This window comes from Phyllostomus discolor, chromosome 6, assembly GCF_004126475.2.
Source record: "Phyllostomus discolor isolate MPI-MPIP mPhyDis1 chromosome 6, mPhyDis1.pri.v3, whole genome shotgun sequence".
Taxonomy (NCBI): Eukaryota; Metazoa; Chordata; class Mammalia; order Chiroptera; family Phyllostomidae; genus Phyllostomus; species Phyllostomus discolor.
Genome location: NC_040908.2, coordinates 50,690,350 through 50,698,656, shown reverse-complemented (window position 1 = coordinate 50,698,656; position 8,307 = coordinate 50,690,350). Strand labels below are relative to the sequence as shown.

The 8,307-nt window shown below is 39.4% G+C and overlaps 1 non-coding gene across 1 annotated transcript; it reads left to right on the top strand.

Annotated features, from left to right (window-relative positions):
- Positions 1 to 163, top strand: LOC114501238. The gene has a single exon (XR_003684988.1). It is a non-coding gene; the product is annotated as a U1 spliceosomal RNA (small nuclear RNA).
- Positions 164 to 8,307: the final 8,144 nt, after the last annotated feature.

Sequence of the window (8,307 nt, the reverse complement as noted above, 5' to 3'; positions counted from 1 at the left end):
ACACTTGCTTGACAGGGGAGATACCATAATTGTGAAAGTGGTTTTTCCAGCGTAAGACTTATCCATTGCATCTGGATATGCTGATCCCTGCGATTTCCCCAAATGTGGGAAACTTGACTGCATAATTTGTAGTAGTGAGGGGCTGCATTCACGCTCTCCCCTGGGGAAAAAATGAGGATAGTATAAACAGCTTCTAGGACAACTTCAAGCATTCCAATATCCACATCATAGGGGTGCCAGAAGGGGAAGAGAAAGAGCAAGAAATTGGAAATCTATTTGAAAGAATATGAAAGAAGACTTCCCTAATTTGGTGAAAATAGACATGCAAGTCCAGGAAGTGCAGAGGGTCCCAAACAAGATGATCCCAAAGAAGCCCACTCTGAGACATATAATTTAAAAGCCAAAAGTTAAAAATAAAGAGGGACTCTTAAAAGCAGCAAGAGAAAATTTAGTTACCAGATGGTTGCCCAGTGGAAGTGGAAAGGGAGAGAATGGGTGAACAGGTGAGGGGATTAAGAAGTACAAATAGGTAGTTACAGAAAAACCATGGGTGTGTAAAGTGGAGTATAGGAAATGCAGTAGCCAAAGAACATATACTTCACCAGGGATGTGAACAATGGTGGGGGATTGCCTGAGAAAGTAGGTGGTGCTGGATGGAGGGGGGCAGAGGGGGAAAATCCAGACAACTGTAATAGCATAATCAATAAAATATAATTACAATAAAAGAATTTTTGATCAACAATAAAGAAGTACTAGATAAATTTCACCAGACAGCAACTCTTATCCAATTAGCCTTTCCCCCAAACCTGTTACGTACCTTTTCTCCTCCTTATAAAAAGGTTGGCTTGAAATAAGATTTTTAAAAAGATTTTTATTTATTTATTTTTAGAAAGGGAAGGGAGGGAGAAAGAGAGAGAGAGAAACATCAATGTGCAGTTGCTGGGGGCCGTGGCCTGCAACCGAGGCATGTGCCCTTACTGGGAATTGAACCTGTGACACTTTGGTTCACAGCCCACGCTCAATCCACTGAGCTACGCCAGCCAGGGGAAATGAGATTTTAAGATGGTTTTTGAGACTACATTAACTGCTGTCTTCTCAGATCGCTGGCCATCTGAATAAAGCTCATGTAAAAATTTAATCCTTATCTACTTATTGGTTCTGGTAGTGACCAGCAGCCTTTTCCAGTTTCAAGATCAGTAACAGCCTATCAGTTACCAGAAAATTTGTTGATTTTTCTCCAGTAAAGAGATCACGTTTGACTCAGCAGCTACAATTAAAATTATCATCTGAATAAACTTATGGCAATCCAATAAAATTATCTGAGACACACTTCAAACAGGTGAGTGAAATGGAGATGTGATAAGAATAATCACGTAAAAATATTTTGTCTTCAATGGTGCCTAGTCACTGAAATTTCGCCAAGGGATGTGGTATTGTCTTTATGGTTTTGATAGGGAGGGGAAAATCTTAAGACCTTCCTTTGGTTCTTTCTACTATAATAGACTGACTTCATGGGTCAGAGACCAATAAATTCTTTTCTACTAGTAGCTAAGTATCTCTACTCCCACTATAAACTCAAGAACTTGGAAAATGAACACAGGATGGATTTGAAGACACTTTGGGCCACTGTAAGAATGGTGGCCTCCTAGCCCTCATAAGCCCCACCCTCACTGGTTGACTACAGTGGAATTCAAGTTCCTTAGGAAGTAACTTTGGCTAAGACTCAATAACTGATAATTCTTGAGAGATCTGGGTATTTCCCTTCCCCCAGGTTCAGTTACCATGGTAAATAAGCATGAATCTTTCTGGGGAAGACTAGGAAAATGAATTACTGTATGTATCTAAGTTATCACAGGGTCATTTCTCAAGGGTTCTTGATCTCTCCTTCATTCAAGGGGTCCTGGGGGGTATTGAACTGACTCAGAAGTGGAAAATGGCTAAGAGGCCATGAATTTTCACTGTGATGGCTTATGTCAAGACTCTTTGTACACTGAAACTTTTTTTTTTCAGTTAAACAGTTTAAGTAGAACCTTAGTGGGCTGTCCGTTTTGGCTCTGAGCAGCCCGTATTAGGCACTATCAAAGTTTCCTGTGGGTCAGGCTATTCTGATTGCCATCTAGTCCTGCTGCCAATTACAGTAGCCATCCATGCCCACCTTTCTTTGTTAAGTGCCACTCTATGGCCTCTGCCACTCTGGGTGTGACTATCTCCATTGAAATTGAGAAATGCATTCCAGTAGCAGAATATCTAACCCCACCCCTGACCTACAGAGGACAGCTACCATGGTTCCTTTTAAAAATATAGGTCTCTCCTCACTAGTGTACTTTTCTATGCCATAATGAAGGGAAGGTTTTTTGAGCTTTCTTGAATGGTTTAATTAAGAAAGGGGTGGGTGATAAATCCACTACAAAATACCAAAATCTTTGGATTTCTCTGTCATACCAAAGAGTTTCTGGTATCTCAACTTCATGTAGCATAAACCACACCGGATTTCAATCAATCAAGTGGTTAGATCCCCTAAATAAGTTTAGGCCAATGTAAAATTATGTCCTTAATCACTTGAACTTCACACTCACATATATTATCCATGTTTTGAAATAAAGTAGCAAAATCTTGCAGTTTTTTTAAGATTGGACTTTGTAATTTGTCCCCTGGGACATGGGACTGTGTGACTCTATTCATAAGTCTGGGTGTAATGAGAGGAGATAGAAGGGGTATGAATAGAACTGGCATTCACTTGTAAGTGATTATCCCAGGTGAGGTCATAGAAAAGGTGTCAACCAGGGCAGGAAAAGGCACACAGGCTAGAGGCGGGGAGGAGGCTCAGGGGGGTTGAAGTACTTGACCAGATCCTCTCATTCACCTATTCCAGTTCTCATGGTACCACCCTTTCCCAATTGGTGCCTTAGCTTTTACTTAAAAGATTAGACAAGACAGTTCACCTTCTGTTAATCCAATAATACATTCAACCACGTGGGACTGCATGAAGAGATTATTTTAGGGCAGTCATAGGAACTCCCTGGTTCTCTAACCAAGACAAGAATTTAATACTCAAAGACTTTCATTTTCTTTAGGCACAATTAGAAATAGCCAGCCCAGGCCACAGCCTTTATATTCCTTATGCCCTTCACATGGTGTATCACAGCAGCCACTTTGATCACTAAGGAACTGCCTTTAATATGTACTTTCTTTCAGGTAACCACAGATGATAGTTGAAGTAATTATCCACCATGCTGGACCATAAACCATGCCAGTAATCCATTCTCTGAAGTTGAACAGGTTGTCACAGCTTTCAGCGGCAACCAGGTTAGATAACCAATTCTATCTTCCCATTCCACTGAGGTAGTGTCACCTGCAATTATCATAAGGGAAACTCAAGAGTTAAAGATTTTAGCTGTACTTATAGTTGATAATCTTAAGTGATTAATGCATGTGGAAGGCTGTTCTTCCAGGAACTGGAATGCGTGGCCTACGTGATCCAGGAGGTAGATCAGCAATTCACCTTTGTGCTCCAGGGGTCTGCAAGTGATTGAGATGGTATCTGAGTCATTGTGTTCCAGAAGGGGAATGTCTATGACATAGATAAAGAATTCTTTAAAAAATGTTTTTTAGATTTCATTTATTTATTTTTAGAGAGAGGGGAGGAGAGGAAGAGAAATATCAACATGTGAGAGAAACATCAATCTGCTGCCTCTTACATGCACCCCAACCAGAGACCTAGCCAGCAACTTAGGCATGTGCCTTGACCAGGAATTGAATTTGGTGAACTTTTGCTTTGCAAGATGATGCTCAACCAACTGAGCTGTGGTGGCCAGGGTGCAGATAAAGGATTCCTGATTAACAGATAAAGAAGTACTAGGAAAATTGCCACTGGACTACAACTCTTATGTGATTAACCTTCTTTTCAAACTCCTCACCTACCTTTTTCTTCTTCTTATAAAAAGGTTGGCTTGAATTGAGGTGCTAAGATATTTAGGGTACATAACCAGCTATCTTCTCAGATCACCAGCATCTGAATAAAGTGTCCATAAAGATTCAATCCTTATCTCTATTTATTGGTTCTGGTAGTGACAGGTAGCATGAACACCAACTTTTCTAGTTTCATTCAGACTTGGTATTATCATTATTTGTTTTAGCCAACAGAATCTACTCTAGCATGTTTTAATTTATTATAAAGTATTGTCTTAAGAATTTCCAAGAAATTTGGGGCAATAATGCAGCTAGGAGAAATCCAACCTCATCATGGATGATCCAGTGGAAACCTCACTGCTGCCATTACCTGTTATGGACATGGATGAGACTAGAAAGAAGACGGTAGGAAGGAACTCCAACGCAGCTTTCCTGAAGGGAATCAAATGCTTCCACCACATGTCATGTATGAACACTTCTCACATAGTTTACATACAGCATTTAATCTAGCACAAGTGTATTTACTTTAATGAACAAAACAGGGTCTGGGATTTTTAGCTTTCCATTCTCACTTCAATGGGAAACCATGCTAGGAGTGGATGCAATGACTATTAAATGACCTCATCTTTATTCCTGCAATAATCAGAAACACTTTTGCCCAGTAAATATACTCCTGAGTGTCTATCTCCTAGAAACAGAGGCACTGACATGTAAGGGCCTATGTAATGGTGTCCATCACAGATGCTTCTGTGGCAGCAAGAATCCAAAGTGAAGGCCATCACTAAGACCATTGTTAGATTAATTATAACCCATGCACCCCTCTGCTATTGTTAACAAGAAAGAAAGAGAGTTCTATGGGGGTGATTTGGAGAAATTTCCTCTGGTTGTTCCTGACTGAGAAAAGCATGATGAAGGAAAATGTATAAGTAATCTTGTTTTTGTTTAAAAAATTAAAAGAAAATCATTTATATAATGCATATGTGTGTAGTATTATATAAAAATAATAAAAACTATAGAAAAAGACATGTTAAGTTTATAACTTTGGTTAAGAGATATGGGGTGATGTACAAGTATGTGTGAGGGAAGGGAGGACTTATACCGAGGAGGAAGGAAGCAAGGAAGAAGGCTACAGTTGAAATTACATGATGGGTTCTGGGAAGGTAGCAGTGGCAGCATCAGCATAGTTTTTCAATTTCTACAAATCTTTGATCTGGACTCTTGGGACTTGGATTCATTATCCCCCAATTCTCTTGTGTGATGTTATTGCTGATTGTTTCTGAGTGATTATTGTTGTTACTGGGCTATTATAGATTTGGATTGAATTTGCATTAAAAAAAGTTGAGTGAATAGCATAGTCACCTGTGTTGACTCACTGTTATTTCTTGGTGCTGGTGTTGCCTGAAGGGTTGGTGGCGGTATATGCAGCCTGACCCCTCCAGTTGGTGACAAAGGCTGGGGGCTGGCTTATAGGAAGGACTATAGCGTGGATACTCCTAAGGTTAGTCTCTCTTGCTTGACAGCCGGGAATGCCTCTGATATTCAGTGCTCAGCCATGAATCAAGCTTTCCAGAAAGTATGCTGTTGAGGGGATGATCTGTCCACAACTGGCTTGTGGGTCTTTAGTGAGGCTTTATCAATAGCCGGGGTAAGAGGGTTTCACCCTTTGTTGTCACAGGGGCCTGACCTGACAAATTCTTGTCTATGTGGGGATGATAGTTCTGGATGGTTGCATAAAAATGCTACTAAAATTTTAGTAACAAAAGAGTAAACGACAGAAAAGGCCAGACCTTCCCCAGGTTACACTCAAGATCTCTGAGAGCCTTTGCTCAGCAAGTTCACATTAGTCCTCACAGCTCCAAAGATTCTCACACTTGAAATTAAGACTCTCATCATTGTGGCCCCTTCTTGTAGAAAGAGCCTGCTTAAATAGCTATAGTGAAGAGAGGCCAGTCTCAGAAAAATAACACTCTAAGCTTCCATATTTTTGAAACTTGTCTTTCCTTCTTTTTTTTTTTTTAAATAAAACCCCTTACCTAGATACAAAAGAAGGGGTATTTCTCCCTTATCAAAAACAAAAAAAAAAGAAAGAAAGAAAAGAAAAAAGAAAAACACCTTGATCCTTTCCAAGAGATCCTATTTTCCTTTTATAATGCAAATGAAAGCAAATAACTTATATGCACTCGTAAACTCTGACCCTGTCACTGACCCCTCTCTTGCCCATAAAGAGAATTCTGGAAATTCTAGCATTGTTGACTTGGCCTTTTCCCTTTGACCATGCTCTCCTCTCTATTATTTTTTTTTACCCTCTTTACCTACCTCCCCAAAAGTCGTTTTTATTTTGAGGATCTAGTTTATTAGAGAACAGGAGAAGCATTAACTAGAATTTGTACTGGAAATGAAGGAAAAAAACAAATCTAAAAATGAGTTAGAGTGCTACAAGAGTCTAGTGGGGTAGGTTTCACAAAATTTTAAGTTGGGAGTTGAGAATGGGAGAGAAAACATTCCCTGGGAGTAACTTCCATCTCCATGGAAGATACTGAGAATGGAAGAGCTGAAGAGAGAGGATGACTAAGATATCCGAGTATGAATTAACAAGGTGGCTTTTCAAGAGATGGAGCAATAGTTAAATGACTTCAAATTGTTTTTAACGACTCTGTAGTTGTCTAACTTTTTCTTTGAATTGGGAAGCATTGTTTAAACTATGGCCCAGGAAAAATGTAGTGAACCTATCTTTGCAATAAATGCAGAAAACATAATATAAGAAAGAAAAGTACTTCTTTCAGTTAATGATCAGAAGTGTGCTGAGTGCCAGTGTGCGCTGGCTTCACCTTATCCTCCAAAGCTTCTCTTTCTCGGGAGCTGGTTAAAATTGCAGTTAGTTGCTCTCACCACCGCAGCAACACAATGCTTGATTACTGCTGACCATACTTTGCTGAGTGTGCAAGGGTGCAGTCCCTTGCCAAGAACCAACTCCATGCCATTGCCATTCTTGCCCCCTCCTCACCCAACACATCTGATGGTGTTCGAAAGATGGCAGGAACTGTAGTCTTTACTCAGCCCAAACTACCAAAATTGGTTGTTCTCTAAAAGAGTTCCCAACTACTGTCAGAACCACCTGATTTGGGGGCAAAAAGAGAAAAGCCATTCTTTATAATTCCAATTATCTTCTAAGGAAGGTTGCCCCTGATGAATGGAAGGATCTCAGCTATGTTGATTCCTTTGATGAGTTCTACCAGCAAGTTTCAGAGCAGTATCAATAAGAGAGAAGAAACGCTCTGCATAATAGGAAGGGAAGAATTTGAGGTTTACAGGGTGTGTACAGGGAAAAGAAGGAGAGAGGAAGAGAGCATGTGGGTTAGTGGAAGGATGTGTGCTATCCATCCTAACTCCAAATCTTTAGCAAATCCTGTTAAATTAAAAAAATCATGCTGACTTCTGAGTCCAAGTTGATGCATGACAGAGACAGTACACATGGACTTGGTATCTATTGGCAGAGACTACCAAGAGAATAAACAACACTTAGGACTTCACAACATCATAAAGAGGGCTGTGGAACTGGGGGTTTTGAATCAAGTTTGCCTGGGTCTCTTGGACAGCTGATACTGGGTTTTCATTAAAAAGAAGATTTTTCAGGATACAGTTGGAAATAAAGCTACAGAATGCAAGTATTCCTGACAATTTATTACCATAAATAAAGAACTGATGTCGATTGAAAGGACTTATTTAAAAGTCCATGTGGGAGGGTAGTAGTAATCTGAAGTCGAAGAAGTGTGAAAGAGAAGAGATGCTAAGAGGGAAAGGTGGGTGGCGAGAAGGTGGGTATGTCTGAATCTGGGCTAATAAAAATTTGCAACATATATGGAAAAAAGGGGTACTCATCAGGTGACTAACAAGTGTGAATTTTTCTGTATGGCTATATAAATTGTGAATTTAATGAAAAAGAATTTAAAGGTTCTCAAATTCAGTTCTTAAATCTCAGTGACATAAAATAATATCCATTCTCCTACATCTTCTTTTTAATGACCTAAAAATATCAGGTGTGAGAACTTGAGATCTTGTGATCTATTACAGTATATACATTCTGAAGTTAATACTGTGTGTATCTTATTTTCCATTTTGAGCATAACACACAAAAATGAACATATTCTTGTAAAAATGCTTTTTATGTTCTCTTTAGTTTCACTAAAACACTTCCAAGAAATGATTTCTTGGTTAGATTAATGACCTTTTCTGTTCTTGACATTGAACACATGTTCCTCCACCATCTCCCCAGTCCCTAGGATAAAACCCCGCAAATGCCAGTTAGTACAATTAAAATGAGACAATTCCTACTGCATCATGGCAATATGAAGCTGCTTTGCATTTTTCTAAATTACTTTCAGGGAAAGCACTTTTGTT